Here is a 19,545-nt window from a genome sequence, read left to right on the forward strand (position 1 = left end):
AGGAAATTACTGCAAATAAAAAATGTATTTAGGGGTTCCTAGGTGGCTCAGTTGGTTAAGTGTTTGACTTTGGCTCAGGTCATGATCTCGCAGTTCATAGATTTGAGCCCCATTTTGGACTCTGAGCTGACAGCTCAGAGCCTGGAGCCTGCTTCAGATTTTGTGTTTTCTTCTCTCTTTGCCCCTCTCCTGCTCACGCTCTCTGTCTCAAAAATAAATAAACATTAAGAAAAAATTTAAAGAAAAGAGATCTACATTTCCACAGTTCCTTAACCTATCCAGATACTTTCACATACATAATTTATTTTTATCCTTAAAAATAATATGTAAATTAGCAAACATATGTATTGTTATCCTTAGAAGTAGATGGGAAAGTTCAAAAATCATGTATTTGGGAGTTATACAGATCTTGCTTTGAATCCAGACTTTATCACTTAGTAATTTGGGACTTTTGATAATTTATTTAAGCTTCTTGGATTTTGCATTTTTCATTTGTAAAATGTGGAATACAAATCCCTACCATATAGGATTATAGCGAGAATAAAATGAGATAAAGAAAGCAAAGTGTCAGATAATACAGCAGGTGGTCAATAAATGCTACTTCTCTTACTTATCCAGTGTCACTCAGCTGGGGTGGAACTGATTATACTTTAGGACTCTGCTGCTTTTAAGCAGGCAAGTAGAGAGATGTTAAACTAAGAAAAATCCTTTATTTATAGACCATAGAATATTCAAACAAGAAAAGATATTTCCCAACTCCCAATGAAGACTTGCCATTTTGACAAGAGTGAGTACAAGATGTAGTTAATGCATTAATGTATATTTTAAATAGCTTCACCCATACTTCTTGGTAGCTGCTGATTACCTCTCTGCCCTCAACATTTATGTTTTAGTCTTAATTCTTTTTGAAAGCTCTCATTGGGCAGGGAGGTATTCGCCAGAAGTTTTTTTTGAGTGCTGAAGCCTCAGAACAGGTCACTTCTCCCTGGTATCAGAGCACTTCAGTTCATGTGAGGGATTGCTTCAAGCTGACATGGAAAGGCAGTACTAAGAAGAATCAAAAATATTTTATTTTAAAATTCTTTTTTATCATTTATATTGAAAGATGAAAGAAGTTTAAAAAAAAAGAAACAAAGAAAACAACTCAAACAAACACTGAACAAGAAACTGCAATGCTTTTATCTTCCCAAAGGTTGTTTTCTACACAGGGAAGTGCTTTGTGAAACCATAAGCACCTTATGTGGTGTGATTCAGCAAAGAGCTATAGCCTCAGCTCTTTACCATGAATCCCCAGTACTCTTCCCAGAGATGTCAGGCCACATCTGTGTGAAAGTTATTAAAGTTGTCCAGGAACTGAGGAATGGTGTATACTTACCCAGTCCTGGAAGCGCAGGGAAGTCTGTATTCTCTGACACAGAGGTTCTTCACCACTTTCTCAGGCAAAAGATCCCAAATGTATTTGACCATGGCCCACTTACTCCATTTGCCAATGATTAATAAACTTGAGGAGGAAATTTTTAAAAATGAAATAATGCTACTTAGCAACTATCCAGCAAAAAAAGTGATAACTTTTTTTAAGTTTATTTATTTATTTTGAGAGAGAGAGGGCACGAGCAGGGGAAGAGCAGAGAGAGAGGGAGAGAGAAAGAGAATTCCAAGAAGGCCCCACATTGTCAGCATGGAGCTCCATGAGGGGCTGGAACTCACGAAACCATGAGATCATGACCTGAACCAAAATCAAGATGCTCAACCGAGCCACCAAAATGATAAATTATAGGGTAAAATATGCTAAAAATGATAAAAGATAAGTCCGTGATCTTTTTCATCATAATAACAGCTACAATTGAACAGTATGTCTGTTCAAGATTCCATTGATGATATGCTGGTAACAGACTGTTCTTCCAAAGTTGATGACCTTTTCAGGAATAAAGGAACCATGCAAATAGCTAGGCAATGATTGGTAGTCAGATGTTTTAGCAGTCGGCTGTATGGAGTACTTAATAAACCCTAGTCATGTGTTAATTCAAGTTTTTGAAGAGCAAATTTTAACATAATAGTGTACTTAATAGGTTACTAATAGCTACTAGCCCTGTAAAAATTAAAACCTGTGGAATTGAACTGTCAGCAAGAATTATTAAAGAATTCTGCTTTTAAAAATCAGATAATTTATCAGGAAAACCTTAACAGTCCTCTAGTGGGCCACAGATCACACTCAATAATATTAACCATAATAATATTAACACTGAGTATATGCATTAGCATGATTTGTATAATAATATAATAGGAGAAGATAAGATTCAGTATGCAGAGAGAGAAAGAAGGACCTGAGGTCCCTGGGTGGGGAAAAACACCTATTTTGGAACAATGCTGGGAGTGTCTGACCACAGCAAACCCCCTCAGGCATAAGGTTCCTCTTAAGAATGTAACAGACCTCACCTTCTCTCCCTCAGGTTTCCCCTCAGGAATTTGACAAAAGATCTAAATTTGGCCTTACACTATTTACCCCTCATACTGTGGAAATGAGCCAATCAGGATTGGAAAACCCAGCACCTAGAACTACCAAGCCAATAAGGGTAGAACCTGAGAAAGAACAAGGGGGAAGGGATAAGGGCATTTACTTTGGAATGTCCCCTCTCTGTAAAGAGAACTTTCCTACTATTCTTCCTTTCTAATCTTATACTCTAATAAACTTTTGCCTGATGCTCATTTTGTGTCCATCTCTTCATTCTTTGAAGGGGTGAGACAACAAATCCTGGGTATTGTGGTAAAAAAAAAAAAGTCCTGCAACAATATGTTTCATGTGTCTATCTTTTATTTAAGTACAGTATGTGCAGAGTTCAAGACTACAGACCTAACTACAGCAATGTGTCTCTAGCAGAAAAGAGTAACAGACTAATTAGCATGCATCTTGTTTGTATTTCTTTTGCTAAAGCCAGCCATTTGTTTAATTCAAGGTAGATGTTTTCTCCATAAATACACAGTCCAGTTGGGAAAAATAGTCTTAAAAAATACCCCACAATACAGAACATCCAAGAATTAGTATAAAACAAGCCACAGACGTTTGTGAAGAAGTGACATTTTGCAGAGGTAAGTTGATATCTTTGGGGGGAAAAAGTTTAGAAAAAGAGCACAGGAGCTTTAGGAAACACTCAAAAGAAAGGAGAAATTGGAAAATCAGGGAATTGTGGGGTCAGAGGAAAGACAAAACAGGGGAGATTTTCCCCATGCTTCCAAGAAGGTAAAAGCAATGAAAAAAGTCCCTTCTGAGGTTAAATGGCAAAGAGTAGGAATTCAAAGTGAGGAATAGAGAGGGCAAAGTCCAAATTGCTGGAGCTTAAGGATAGAAGCAATGTCAGACTACAGACAACATCATTCCTTAGAAAAGCTCATGAGTGGGGTGCCTGGGTGGCTCAGTCAGTTGAGCCTCCGACTTTGGCTCAGGTCATGATCTCGTGGTCCGTGAGTTTGAGCCCCGCGTCAGGTTCTGTGCTGACAGCTTGGAGCCTGGAGCCTGTTTCAGATTCTGTGTCTCTCTGTCTCTCCTGCCCCTCCTCCGTTCATGCTCTGTCTCTCTCTGTCTCAAAAATAAATAAACGTTTTTTAAAAAAAAAAAAGCTCATGAGTGTGGATGAGATGAGAGAAAGAATGACATTTTGTTTAAAATTTTTTTTTAACGTCTTATTTTTTAAGAGACAGAGACAGAGCATGAGCAGGGGAGGGGCAGAGAGAATGGGAGACACAGAATCCAAAGCAGGCTCCAGCCTCTGAGCTGTCCACACAGACTGATGCAGGGCTCATACTCATGAACCATAAGATCATGACCTTGTCTGAGCTGAAGTCTGACGCTTAACTGACTGAGCCACCCAGGTACCCCAAGAATGACATATTTTATTAAGCTTTATTGATGCTGTCCCTCTGCGTTGAACTTAACTCGCTCTACATCTGTTTGCACTTAATGAAGTAATACTTTATTATTTTGGAAAAGCATTTCTAAGCTTGCCCAATCATAAGATTCACTGGGCATGTATTTTAACATATAGATTCCCAGGCTACCCCTCAATGTCGTGAATTGGAATCTCCAGTGACAGGGCCTGGAAATGGGTATTTTTATGAAAGAAGCCCAGGTAATTCCCATGATTGGGTAAGTGTGAGAAATACTGTATTAACACATGAAGTGATACATATGAAGTGCATTTTCTGCTAATTAATAGTTTATTTTTCTTATTCAATAATATGTATCCTTGTGGGCATGGATTGGGCCTTATATGTCTTTTGTATTCTATAGGACAATTATAATGTCATATTAAAATAAAAGTATGTAATTGAAGCATGTTCATAAGTTAAGTTTCATCTCTTAGAAGCCTATATTATTTGTTATATTAGTCCATCCATAATGGAATTTTTTGAGCATATCTCTATTGCTGATTCCTTATAAATCCAGTGTCATAAGAGCTGTGTTGCTTCTTGATGATTTTACACATTCTATGTGAAAATCTTCATATGAATTATGTGGAGGAATTATGAGAGTGAACTAGAAGAGGAGCCCTCTCAAAGTCAGGGGCTGAATCTATTTTGGCCAGTGAGTCAACCTCTGAATCTACTTCTGGGAGAAAAAAAAAGCCAAATTTGGAAATGTGTTTTTTTCCTTGTTATCAGGTGCATTGACTGTATGGACCAAATACCTTAGGCAACTATTTAGTTGTGCACAGGCCTCCTTCCACTGTTTTTGTGTATTTGTTCAGGTAATGGAAGGTATTGGTAGTAGTAGCACATCCTACCCTGCAGGAAATTTACAATACTCTGTGACCTCTTCAGTTTTCATTCACTCAGCACGTATTTATTGAGGAACTATTATGTTCCAGGCATATTCCTAGATATGAGAGATATACCGGGGAATAAAAGAGACAGAGTGTTTGTTCTCATGAAAGTCACACTCTAGTTGGAGAGATAGATAGTAAACAAATAACCAAATTAGTATGTGACAGTGCACTGGGAACAAAAACAGGGTCCAGGGCAGAGTGAACGTGGAGGGCTCTTATAGATGACGCTGTCAGGGAAGTCCTCTGTAAGCACATACCTGAGTGAGTGCAGTTTCACAGACATGAGGAGCCCTGGGGGAAGAATAATCTAGCAGAATGGATAGAAGTACAAATATTTTAGGCTGGGAGGAGTGAGTGATGTGGAGATAGGAGGGAGATGATTCCAGAAAGTAAATGGGGTGAGAGAGCAATATTAAATGTTGAAAAATAATAGATAACATTTATATTTCAGGTGCTATTTGAAGAATTTTATAGATGTTAGCTTATTTAATACTTGCAACAACTCTATGAGTGTGTGCTACTGTTACCTGTTACCCTGATGAGGTGACGGAGAGTTCCTTTACTTGGTTAAGGTTACATAGCTAAGTTTATGGGGACAGTAAATGTTACAATTGGGATTTGTTTGAACCCACAGTTGCATCCCTATCTATTCTACTGGCCTTTAAACAGATGTATTGTTTTTGTCCTCCCTTCCTCATCTTATGCTTGCTAATAGAAAGGAAATTGACATAATATATGCACAGGAATAAGACATCTAGATATTGTTTACAAAATCTCATCCTCCTTACCAACCCTCACTCTTACTGGGAAAGACTGGAAAGATCAAGGAAATTGCATTTTTGTGGTGTGTCCCAAGGTCAAGTTTCAGGCTATGGAAATGTTATTTTCTTTCATTTTTGTTATGCATTGCCCCACTTATTTTCTATATGATTATTGATCTGAAGTCCATGACCTAGGTGCTCTACAGACAGAATTTGTGTATTGATTTAGCCTGAGAGACACGTAGCTTCAGCACATTATTTCTGAGAGGGGGTTGTTATGGTCAACTGGGCATGTGGGCTTCACCTACAGCCATTCTTTTGATCCCTTCTGGAGATGATTCATGCTCCTTGTCACTTGGGTCCTGTCACTGCAGATGATTGCATTAACAGAGACATCTACAGATGTAGCTGCAAGGAGCCGCTATCCCATAACATTCCCAGAGTTTATATTTTCAGGAAGAAAACAGAATTTACTGAGAGAGAGAGAGAGAGAGAGAGAGAGAGAGAGAGAGAATTTCCTATCAACTCAAATGATTATAAAAAATCTCAAGAATCTTATGCTCTTCTCTGAAGATAACTAGAATCTGCTCATTGGAATGAAAATATAGGAATAATTGAGGGCTGGGTATTGGAAGGCAATGGTTGGAGAAGGAGAGAGGTGATGACAAAGATCACCAGGTGATGACACATCATACCAAAGAGAGAGAGGGAAGAAATTGAAAATGAAGGGTCAAAAAGGTCTGAGAATAGAAAACAGAATAAAGGAGGAACATTTCTTTGTCCTTAGTACTGTGTAGTGAAAAAAGAAATGGAATGGGAATTGGGAGATTTGACTTCTGGTCCTAATATTTTTCCTGATCAACTGTATGACCTTATATAAATCACTTAGATGTGTGGGCTCACTATAGCTGGGACCATGGGCAAGCTACCTCATCCTTCTGTGCCTTAGTTTTTTCATCTATAAAATGGCAGTAATAATAATATCTACCTCAGAGAGTTGTGGTAAGGATTAACTGTTAATATATATAAAGACTTACCATAGAGTATAGCAAAAAGTAAGCATTCAATAAATGTCTGTTGTTATTATAATTATTAATTTCATAAAGCCTCATTTTTTTCATATAGAGAATAAACTTCTAATTTTATAAATACATGGTTCTTGCACAATTCATGTTCTAAAGAGCTCCATCTGAAGAACCCACTCTTTTCTGGCTGTTCCCAGCAACTGGTTAGAAAAAGTATGAGTTTTCATTGTCTATGAAATAAAGTCCAAACTTTTTAGACATGAATTAAAAAGGCTTCAGGATTCAGGACTACCTAAAATTTCCAACTTTATTTTCAATCACCTCTGTTTACACAGCCTGCACATCAGGTAGATGGAGCTACTGGCCATTTGTCATATGTGCTGTGGGATGTCCTAACAGTTTAACTTCATTTCTACTGTTCCTCCTGCCTTTTTCTCAACACAGCATCTCAAAATATTTTCTATCCATAATTCAAGGCTCAATGAAAATGCCAGCCCTTTGGAGAAAACATTTTTGTTTCTCCCACATGGAAGTAATCTCTTCCTTTTTAAAGCTTCCCAGTACTCACTTGTGTCTCTTTCATGAAAATAGTTTTCTATCTAACATTATAGTCAAGTTCATGTTATGACCTTACACAGAAGGTCTTTGAAACCACACAAGTTCAGTGATTGCTTGACCCACAGAATACATTGGGAGTGATCCATGGGCCCATGCCAGTTTTGGACTTAAGAGACTGGTGGCTTCTTATTTCTTGAATACTTGCTCTGGAGAAGCCAACCACCATATAAGAAGTCTTGTTCTGTGGCCACTATGTTGATGAGGAAACATAGGCACTCCTGTAGACGGCCCTAGCTGAGCCCTGCCTTATAGCTGTCTCTTCCAGACTCCAGGTGTGTGCACACTCCAACCCATCCACCAACAGAATACCACTGAGGGACTCAGAACAATGAATCACTTAGCTGAAACCTATCTGAATTCCTGATCAACAAAATTGTGAAATATAGGAAAATGGTTTTTGTTCTAAGGCACTATGTTTTGTGGTAGTTTGTTATTCAGGGCTATGAGTTCTTTAATGTCAGAGATTCTGTCATATCCACTTTTATATTTCTACAGCAACCACCATTAACCCAGGTACTCATACAGGATGGGAGTCTTTTCCAGAAGTGTTCCTATATTCTCAGATGTGTTTTCCTAACTCAGGGGTGGTCAACCTTGGCTATACATTAACAATAAAGAGATTTTGAAATCCTGGAGTAGGAACCAGCACATGTTATAGTTAGTTATAGTTATAGTTATAGTTATTCCTTTTGTAGGGGAAGAAAACTGTTCCCTACCTTTCTAGGTTCTTTTGCTGGAGTAATAATTAAATTGACATGAGATAGATTAATGAGAGAAAAATTAAGTTTCACATATACAGGAGCCCTTCAAAGATATGAAAGGCTCAAAGGCAGTTGAGGTTTATATTTCATACTTAGCTAAAGAGAAGGGGACAGGGGTTTGGGCTTCAAAGGAAAGGAGACAATTCACAGGAAGATGGGAAGAACAAATGTTTGATAAACAAATGTTTTCCATGCCATGCAGAGAAGTCTTTCTTATGTAAAAACAAAACAAAACAAAAGTTATCTTTAATAATAGCTCTCTTCCTGGTATAGGTTCCCTATCTAAATTATTTTAGGCATTTAACTGGGAGGTTAAAAGCTCTTCTTGAGTTTGTTGGGCTTTAATTGTCTTAAGCTTAAAATAAAACATGTGCCCAAATGGTACATTCTGGGGTGGCCTACCCTGAACCCCATTGGTTCCCTCATTTGAAACTTCCCTGGAAGTTCACATATTAAAAGCTGAGCTGGTAGGTTCTTCCATAATTTCTTGAAATAATCTCTTAGTCTTGAAAATAGGTCAGTTCAACTAAATAGTTGTGTTCCAGTGGTACAGCTAGGCTCCCAAAGTTAAGCCTATATTCTGTAAGAAATCAGCTATGTAATAAGACATTTCTATGGAAAGAAAAGAAAAATAATGGTTAATGATTGGAGCCAATTACAAGCCAGTTTCTGAGTTTTATGGGTAGCCAATTGGGAAGATTTCTAGATGCAGGCACCAAGTGTCTTCAGAAGGAATGAGGGCAGGCTGGGGCAATCTGAAAGAATTTCCTGTTTTGCAGTTTGATTGATGATCTGAGTGGCCCACACACCTACAGGCACGGAGATTGTCTATACATGAGCTGTTGTGATTTCTCTGAAGTTTATATCAAATTGTCCAACTTTAGCTTGCATGGCTTTTGGAAAGGGCAGTTTTAGTTTTCAGTGTTTCCAGGTCAGAAGGGTGAGACAAATATTGGAAATGTTAGTTTGGAGAGTTGAACCAAATATTGGAGGGACTGGGAAAATTCAGTATCTAGTTCAGTTTACAGGTAGAAAACAAAACCACCCAAGGCAATCAGCAGAACTAGAATCTAATCTCCACAAATGTGTATTATAGTTTCTACTGAAACATAATATACTCTTTACAATCACCCTCATTTCTATCAAAGGTAACTGTGGTAAGACTAATTTGTTTGCAAATTAAATCTAGTTTCAATAAACCTGGCTTGATTATTTACATAAGTGCAGCAAGAATAGCAATTGACTGTATAGAATTTTTTAATCTGCTGGAACTTTTTATAAAGAATCTGAGATTGGACTTCTAAAAGCCTTTCAAAGCTCAGAAGCCAAGCCAAGGACTTGCCATTAGACTTCACCTGCAATACCAGTAGACTTGGTTAATTTCTTTCTTCTCAAGGTCCCCCAAATATCTGGTGGTTCCTGCACCTGCCAGGAAGTGACCTTCCTTAGTCACCATGTGAGGCTGCTGGAAATCCTGCAAGCAAGATAATCCTGTAAGCAGGCTGATTTTCCCAAGGAGCTTTACTGCTGCATAAAGTCAAGCTTAGTTCCTTAAACCTGTCAGGTCACCTCCAAATCCAAGCATATCTCCCCCAAACATGACATTCCAGTCAAAGTTTTGGTAATATAGCCAGTGTTTCTAATTGTGTCCTGTTACAAAGAGAACAGATTTTTATTGATCATTTGCAAGTGACTATATTGCCACAAAATAAGAATACTCACCAGGGCACCTGGGTGGCTCAGTCAGTTGAGTGTCCAACTTCAGCTCAGGTCATAATTTCACGGCATGTGAGTTTGAGCCCCATGTCAGGCTCTGTGCTGACAGCTCAGAGCCTGGAGCCTGCTTCGGATTCTGTGTCTCCCTCTTTCTCTCTCCCCTCCCCAACTCATGTTCTGTCTCTTTCTTCTCAAAAATAAATAAAAACATTAAAAAAAATTTTTAAATAAAAAAAAGAATAGTCACCAAGAGTTTCTGAATTCTGGGGAGATCAGGTAGTTAAAAGAAAGATAAATGTTTCACTTTTGTTCACAAAGGTATATTTTGCCAAATTTCTCTAAGTCATAGGTAGTTTAAGAAAAAAAGGAATAAAGGTTTCCTTAATATGAAAAAAAACATTAAAAATCAGTATTTTTAAAAGTCATAAAATTATAATTATCCTCAGTTTATTCAATCCTATGTAATTAATATTTGTTCTGCTTGAATCCAGTTTTTCCACTAGCTTTGAAAATTCCTACCCAGTTCGGTTTTTTTTTAATCTTAAAGTTATCAGAAACCTGTATGCTAGAATACTTTCCATGATCTTCTTGAAGATGAAGTCATTTTGTAAGTCCTCTTGCAAAAGCATCAGAGTGAATCAATAACTGTGTGTAAATGAAAAAAGACTTAAAAATAGCCATGATTAAAGATCTGATGAGAGTTTATTGCAATGCAATTGACAACAAATTTTTCTTATTTCAGTGACATATAACATTTCAAGATAACTGGAATTATGACTGACAACATTATTATCAGGGCATACTACATTTCAAGGAACTTCACAGAACACTTTATAACATATACCTATACAATACAACATGAAGAGGCTTAGTATTACTTCTTAATTGACAACCTTCCATTTGTAATGAAACATGTCAAATAAACATAATTAGTTTAACACTCCCCTTTTACAAAGAAACAGAAAAAAATCTTTGCTTATTGCAGGGACCCTCTGGAAAGTCCCAAAGTTAGTTCAAGGTAAAAAAAGACTAGAATTTGAAATTTGAGAAGTTTGTCAAAAATATCAATAAGATTTTAGAACACTCAAATAGGATTACAGGTCACTGTGAGACAATACTTATTCCTTTAGACATAGTGATAATTAAAGACTTTGTAGGCAAATACAAAAAGTTAAATACTTGTAAACACACAGTCACACACACACCTTAGATCTTTTAATAGAGAAGACTCAGCTTTTTTAAGTAATCAAAACCAGATAAAAATAAAGGAAATTATTTTGGCGCAACACAAAATGTTTGTTAGTTTAAACTGTAAAGAAAAACCTTTTAGAATCTTTTATCAAAAGCAGACCAATAGTTTAAGAAAATGTTTTCCTTTTAACAGAGAGAAAACCAAATTCTAATTTTGCGTCAGTTTATTTTTGATATTAAAATTCATTAAATTTAATAAAGTTAATCTTAGCCAGCTTGACTACATATTAAAATTCCTTTCCAATAAATCTTTTCCCACAAACTTTCTGCAGCTTTCTAGTTTATGTTCTGATTTTGTCCTATGCTTTCCCTCTTTCCCATTTTGAAATAATTAGCCTCCTTTAGGACAGAATTACTTTCTTGCCCCTAACAAAAATACATTTCCATTCCTTATACCTTCTTATACTGAAAACATACATCCTGCTTTCCTTGCATTTGGAGATGTTTTCCTTATTATCTCTAATGGCTTTAATTGTACATTAGAATTTTAACCCTTGAAAACTTTAATTTTTAGTTAAAAAAAAAGAATTATGAGCTGTCTTTTATGTTAGCATTCTGTGACTTGGCAAATTTATAAATACTTTTTTTCAATTTCTAGAAACATATGTTTTCTCATAGTAAATTTTTAAGTATGGTACAGGACATATTTACTAATGGACCAAATATCTTTAGTTCCTCTGTAAAAGGAAGCCTGTGTTTAATAATTAATGCATTAGTATTTTATCTAGCTTGGAAATAATCCAGATGTTTAACGACTTCTCATCATTTATTTCACTTAGCAAAACTATAAGGGAGGAAGTTACCAAAGACATTTGGGAAACTATTTTTTAAGTAGACATACTATAAAACAGTCATCACTGAAAAATTCACCAAAAAATTCTTATCCCACTTATGTGTATTTAATTTACTTGTTTTTGATAATCATATCTAGATTACTCATGAAAATTTCATAAGACATGAAAGCAGTTAGCTTGCCATCATCTTAAATTGTTTTTCTTGCTGACGAATTTTGCAAGAGAGATAACATGAGCTTATTTGACTTGACTTTCAATAAACCTAGTTAAAATAAAATTATTATACTTAATGCTGATAACTCTAAAGACATGCCTATATTAATTAAACCAACAAACTGAAAGTAGCTTTTATTTACCAAAAATATCCTAGATCATGTGAATTTGAGAAACATTTAGTTCCTCTGATATTTCTGAGACTTAGAAATACTTAATTCATAAATGCTTGTTTTTAAACCAATTAAATAGAGCAATTTTATAAATTAAATTTGGCACTACCATCTGGAGGTAGAAAAATACCGTGTCAATAATGTACATATATAGACATACATAAACATACAGTCAGACACAAACAGGGATCTGAGTTTTATTCCAAAATTTTGCCACGGATCGGGTGCAATACGAAACTTGCTAGTTTATAAATAATTGTATTCTGGAAGATGGAAAAGTTTAAGGTTACCTGCTTAAAAGCTTTTTGCTGATACTTGTAGAGAAGACTTTCAGCATTTGTATTTGCCCTGACAAGCAATCTTAAAGAGGCTGGGCTCTAAAGTTTTGGCAGGAGAGCCCTGTTAGCAGTTGGTATTTTAAAAGCCCTCCTCCCCTTTTTAACAGTCTTGATCCATTGTGTTAGTTATCTATTAGGGGGTTTACATTTCAAAGACATGGCAAGATTTACATCTTTAGTGGACAGAGATAAATGTAGGTTTTCTCTTAGGAGTTTTGGGTGTATTTCTCTATTATCTGAAGTCTAGGGTAATTATGGTTGAAATTTTTTCCTGTTTTTTTTTTTTTGTTGTTGTTGTTTTGTTTTTTTTTTTTGTTGTTGTTGTTGTTGTTAGTGCAGGACAATTGTGCTTACAGTGTCCTGGTTTTTTACAATAACTGCAGATGCCTGGAGGCAAATAGGAAAGGCCCTGAATAGACTTTGAGTTGCTCTCAGAGTTTTGTTTCTCTAAAGATTTAAGTTGTAAATCAAGAATATTTAATTCCCTCTCTCTCTCTCTCTCTCTCTTTCTGTATTCTTACAAGCTATTCTGAAAGAATTGAATAGCTGCTTCTATTATGACACTCACAGGCTGGCTGGCCCATTGAACTACATTATTTTTAATTTGCCTTTTTATATGAGGGAGAAAATATCCGACTAAAGCAGAAATTAAGAGTCCTGTGCTCTGGAACTCCTGGGTTTACTGCAGTATACCTTAGAAAAAGTTGTATAAAGCTTTCATCAAAGGTCTTTGGATGCTCTCCTTTCTGAGTGCATAATTTAACCTTAGACCAATTTACTTGGAGGCTGGGGCATGGGGGAGGAGCCTCTAATATTGCTTGCATCAAGCCTTCCATATCAGCCATTTCCTGGTCATTTGCAGAAGGGGCTGTGAGAATACCTGGCCATCTATTTTTTTCTGTGAAGGATGTGTCTTCTTCTAGGGGCCATCTAGCTTGTCTGATAACTACAGTATAATCATGGAAGGGAAGAACAGCTTTAGCCAAAGGAGGTCTCTGTGAATAGGGTTGTGAATGGCTATTGATCTTTCTAATTCTTCTCTAAATTTGATAGGATCTTCTAAAAGTAGAAGTGAAAGGGCTTTACACTTTAAAAGATCTACTCCTTCCCAGGAGACATGAATTCTTTGTGGTAGGGTTCAGGATATATCCACAAAAGGTATTGCATATGAAGTCCTGTAGCTGGCAGGGCCTGATTGCAGAGCCCTGGAAAGTGGGAAGAGTTATAAGGGACAGCATAAGTGAGGCTTAGTGTTTCTCCCAGATACTTCTGTTAAATTCATTTCCTGACATTCAACCTTTATATAAGTAACCTATATAACCCAGGCCTGGAAGTCAGGCCAGAGTGCTTCCTGTAAATATTGCAGGGAAATGTAAGTTAAAACAGGTAACTGGGTGTTTAAGGGATTTTCTGGGGAAGTTGGAATCGTTTTGAAAGCTAAGGGAATTTGTTGAGGAGTGGAGGCTGGATTTAGAAAAAGGAAATTTATGTTGGATGTGAACTTTAATTTTTGTTCTAAGTCTAATTTTTGTTCTTTAATCTTATTAAGGGAGTCCCTAAGGCTAGACATAATACTTCTTTGTATCCACCTTTTAATTTGGCCTTTCCATAGATAACAGTAAGACACTTGTTTAGGATGAAAGCTCTCTCAAACAATTTTTTCAAATACAGAATTTTTTCTAGTATGTCTTGGAATCCCAGTCTATTTGACTGGTTATCAGGTACACACACAGGTATGTGCATCTTCGAGATGGCGGAAGCCAGAGAAAATATTCTCATTGTTTATAAAACCAAGCTCTCAAGACATAGAACAACATGAAAGGAATACCTCATTCGTTTTTTAAATAGGGGAACTACAGCAAAGTGTCTAAACACCAGCCTAGTGAGAACGATGAACTCACCAGTCCATGAGGCCAGCTGAAATGACAGACTTATAGAATCTGTGCCTGTGTTCTACCACGTCATCGGGTTTTTCCTCCTTATGATAAATGACACATACAAAAAAACAAAGACAGAAGAAAACAATGACCATCTCTTGGAGGAACAGGATCAATAGAGATCAAGAGTACTCATAACAAACCTTTACCAAAGTTGCTCTACCCCAGGAACTAGTTCACATATTTTCTCCTGCTAATTTAAATGTAGAAAAAGAAGAGGATTCTCACCATTCCTGCTTATAACACCCCCTATAGGCAAAGACTCAGGAAACTGTTACAGTAAGCATTCTTACCTTCTGCTGGTGCTTGTCAGAGGTCCCAGGATCTCTCACTGCAGCAGCCCAGGACTGCATAGTGTCCAGCCAGTGAAGAGCCCCATGTTGTGCGCCAAAACCCAGGGGAAGAAAAGTTTTTCCTTCTTCCCTTCTACGTTCTTAGCTGACCTAATAATTAAACTGACATTAAAACAGGTTAACAGGAGAAAAGCAAATTTAATCATTACCTGTGGGAGTACCACAAAGACAAGAGAGGCTCAGTGACAGACATTTGAGGCTTATATGCCATTCTAAGCTAAGGAGAAGGGAGTAGAGGTTCAAAGGGGCTTCAAAAGGAAGGAAGATAATTCACAGGAAGATGGAAGGAGCAAATGTTTGGTAAATAATATTTGCCATGTTATACAGAGAACTCTTATGTTAAAAAAAAAAAGAGCTAACTTTGGTAATTATTCTATTCCTGGTACAGACTCCCTATCTGAATTCTTTTAGACAGTTAGTTAACAGGGAGGTAAAATGCTCTTCTTGAGTCTGTTGGGCCTTAATCAACTTTAGCTCAAAATAATCCACATGCCAATGTAGCATATTCTGGCATGGCCTGCCTTGAACTCTTATCACTTAATAAAATAGAAAAGCAGCAGAGTAAAATTAAAAAGCAAATTCTTCTTTAATTTATGTTTGAGAGATAAATGAATAGATGGATCAAACATTTCAATCTGATATCTTGGAGTTATGGAGTATTTATTTTAAATTAGTAATGAGCAAAGAATCTGATTTTTCCCTGACCCATAGCTTCCTTCATAACAGGGGGAGATGGGAACTGCATTTAAATCTGATAGATATAAATCCATCATTGGTAAGTACTTATGGACTACCTATTATGTTTGACCCCATTCTGAGTGGAAATGGAGACTGGAGGAAATACATAAGATAGTGATCCTGTCCTCAAGGTGCTTATACTTATGTCCTATGAATTATGTTGAGGAGATAGAACTAGCATACAAAGCTCATTAGAAGTGTTGAATATGTTTTTTTTGCTGTTGTTGTTGTTGTTTTGCTAAATTGTGTGATACAAAGTATTGAAGGGGTTCCAAGTAAGGGAGATAGAGGAAAGATGAATGGTAGTAGAAGGAAAAGATAGGTGTGATCTGGCCAAGGGAAGGGAATGCCAGGCAAAGAGAAAAACAAATGTGAAACCACAGAGACAAAATAAACTTGGGTTGTCTGTTTGAGGGCAGCAGAGACTAGCCTGGAATGTGGCCATTCTGGGGGGAAGGGAGAAATGAGGAGGAGCAGGTTTCATGGGAGAAAACTATGAAAGAGATCTCTTAAAATCCTTCAAGTCTTTTCCAAAAATACAATTCTATCCTGTGATATGGAGTAGCACATAACTGTTTTATCCCTAGTTATTTAAACAGAAGTAACACTTTGCAAAGGCAAACTAGTCCTATCCTAGCATAGTTTTCAATTTCCTATGTTCAGTCATTAACCTGACCTTTTGCCCCAAGGAGATGACTCTCACAGAAGCACCACCTATGCCTGGGCCTGAGCAGGAGACAGATACAGAAAGCAATTATCCTATTTGGGCAGTTGGTCATCAGTTATCAGTCTAGTTATCATATCTAGTCTAGTCTAGTTATCATATCTAAATGTAGTGCAAAGAAACAGCTTTCTCAAGGCTCTGGGATCTTGAACACTAGGATGATAACCTAAGATTCAGGATGTAGGAGGGGGAGAAGATTACTATCCCTGTGAAATCTCCCAAATGCTAAGAAAAGAATTGGGAAATCTGCTCATCTTTAAACGCATATTCCCCAAACTGCACTTTTCTATGGCTTTTTCTTTGACTCAAGAGCAATTGGGTTTTCTACAACAATTGTCTAACTGTTTTTAATACTTCTAGTATAAGTCAATATCACACCTGTCAGTAGACTTATGCGTACTTGGGTGTGTTTATGTGTGCTAGTCTCTGTGTTTGTTTAAGATAGAGCAATGAGCAAAACAGACTGGAGCTGTACTCTTAGAGCTTATATTCCATCAGAGGAATAAGACATTTAGCAATGAACTATTTACTTATCAATCTGATAAGTTCTTTAGAGAAATATAGAATATAAAGGAGGTTTGCCAAAATGAAGACAATGCTCTGGTTACATCAACCCAGGAATCCTAGTCCATACCAAAGCTAATTTATAAATGTAAATGAATAGTGTTCTGATTTTGTGCCTTAATCTCATAAATTTTTTTTTTCTGATCTGTCCTTCAAAGAGGGAACAGCTCACCATGCAGACGTAATCGGAGGTAATAGTAGCGTAAGACCTCCTTTAGGTCTTCTTGGAGAATGGCCATGCTACCTTCCCTGGGACCAACCTCTTCAAGTGCAGCAGATTAATGAGCCCTTTACCTAAGTGTCTAGACTTATGAAGAAGGAAAGAGAGTTAATGTGCTTTCAAAAAACTACTGCCAACAAAGGTTAAAACAGAAAAGTGTTTCTGGTCAAATAAATTAATTTTAAAATTTGGTTAACCCAAATCTACTTTTCTCTCAGTATTTTGGTTGACTTTGGCTGAATCACTTCAAAGTACTGGAGAATGTGGTGACTGAATAATTCCAGGATTAAAGAGAAATGAACTTTTTAAATTTTTATTAAAATACTCGGTTGACATGAGGAAATTTGCTAACGTGACCAGAAAGGATTTATATTTCAAGCTGTAGTTTTGCATGTTGCCTGTGAATAGCATCACTAAAAACATTGAAGTGTGGTCCCTTCCTTTACAGTAAAGTGCTGTTTCCAGAGACAGTACAGCCATTTGGAAAAGGGTATGATTTTAGCTAACTTCACCTAAAGGTTAGTAGAAAGATGTAGCATTACAAAACACATAGGTTTTTAAGGATTTAGAGACAATTTAATAGAAGACAGTGTAAATCCTAAAAGTAAATATTATAATTGGCTGCCGCCAAGAGGCAAACCTCTTTGACTTGGATCACATGAACCGTAATTAGGAGACAAAATTAACTTTGGAGTTGGTCTGTGTGATCTTTGGGCTCCCTCACCTCCATGCCATCCACTCATCCATTCTGGACTTTATTTCCGTATATTTCCTGTGACTGCAGGAACAAATTACCAAAAATTAAGAGGATTAAGACAACAGAAATTTATTCTCTCACGGACCTGAAAACCAGAAGTCTGAAATCACGGTGTCGTCAGGCCCCTACTCCCACTGGAGGCTCTGGTAGATCTTATTCTGTGCCTCTGCTAGCTTCTGGTGCTTGCTGCATTCCTTGGCTTGGGGCTATATCACTCCAGTCTCTGCCCCTAGCTTCACATCCTTTCCTCTTCAGTATCTTCTCAATGTGCCTGTCTCCTCCTCTTCTCTTTCATAAGGATGCATGTGATGGCATGTAGGGCCCACCTGAGATAACCCAGGATTATCTCATCTTAAGATCTTTAACTTAATCACACCTGCAAAGACCTTGTTTCCATGTAAGATAACATTCACAAGTTCCATGGATTTAATGTGAACTTCTTGGGTGGGGGTCCGGTGGGGGTAGGGGTGGGGTGCAGATTTCTCCACCTAACACACCCACTACCAGGAGTTAATACTCTTTTATGTGGGTATGTATATATTTCCCACAAGAATGTCAACTTCTAGATAATAGTGTAATACATTTTTAATCCTTTATGGCACCTTGTAGAATACTGAGCCCATGATGGAGAATTAATTCTTACTACATTGTAGTAAATCTATGAAATTACATTAGATTACATATGGGGAAAATTGATTTTTGGAGGGAAAAAAAGTTGCATATGACCGAAGTCCAAGAACAAGTTGACAGAGTCATTCATCTGTGCTACATTATCATTACCAAACCATACCTGAAATAAGGTACTGAGGAAACTCAGCTCATGGAGCCCAGTTGTCCTCATTCCAGTCGTGTTGTCTCTCTCAATTCCCCAGCCACTGCCCTCATTCTGGGAGTGAATTGATCTTCCCACTCAAATGTACCTTCTTTTCTGGGCTTGTCATGACTATGTATCCCACCACTGAAACTTCTCCAACCTCACTCTTAGCTGCTTATATCTCAATTACCTAATGTAATAAGCTAGTGTTTCAGAACATCTCATTGATCCCACTAATCAGCTTTGTTAATAAGAGCTTCCAAGTAACATATACTTTTTAATTGTGGCCAACTTGGAATAATAGTGCTTTAATGTTGAAATCGGGGCTCAGAGTCTCAATGGAGTGTCTTAAATAGGTTTCCTAAAATACATGTCTAATAAATGGCAGAACTGGGGCATGGATCTATTGATTCCAAATCCTGTCCTTTTTCCATTTTAATACTACTACTTCTAACCTATCAGTAGCTCAGAGGGTGCCATTAATCTTGTCCCAGATGTGACCACATTTGCCCCTATATTAGGGATGGCCCTGCTTCCAAATTTGGGGCCATTTAAGATTTTTGACTGAAATCTATTTTCGTATTTCTTTAGGGGATTTTAAAATTTGAATTGGACATGCCTCTATATTTTTCCTTGGGCTTCTCAAGGATAGAGAAGAAGGAATGGGGTCGACCTCCTGCATCAGTGGTGAAGACCTTTCTCACCATCACTCTTCTTAATCTGAGAATTTAGAAGCATGAGAGGGAAACTTTTAAAAGTTTATTTTATGACATTTTACCCTTTTCAGTCATATAACTTTAAAAATGCTCCAACCAATTTATTTATTTAAAAAAAAAAGAAGTAGTAGAAAATTCCCTTCTGGACTTATTTTCCATGTGCCGAGTTTGAGCCTGGAGCACATTTTTACTGCTGGAAATAGGGGGTTATAATGAAAATGCTGACACAACCTCAACCATAGAGGTGCTAGC

Source organism: Panthera leo, chromosome B2 (assembly GCF_018350215.1).
Source record: "Panthera leo isolate Ple1 chromosome B2, P.leo_Ple1_pat1.1, whole genome shotgun sequence".
Classification (NCBI taxonomy): domain Eukaryota; kingdom Metazoa; phylum Chordata; class Mammalia; order Carnivora; family Felidae; genus Panthera; species Panthera leo.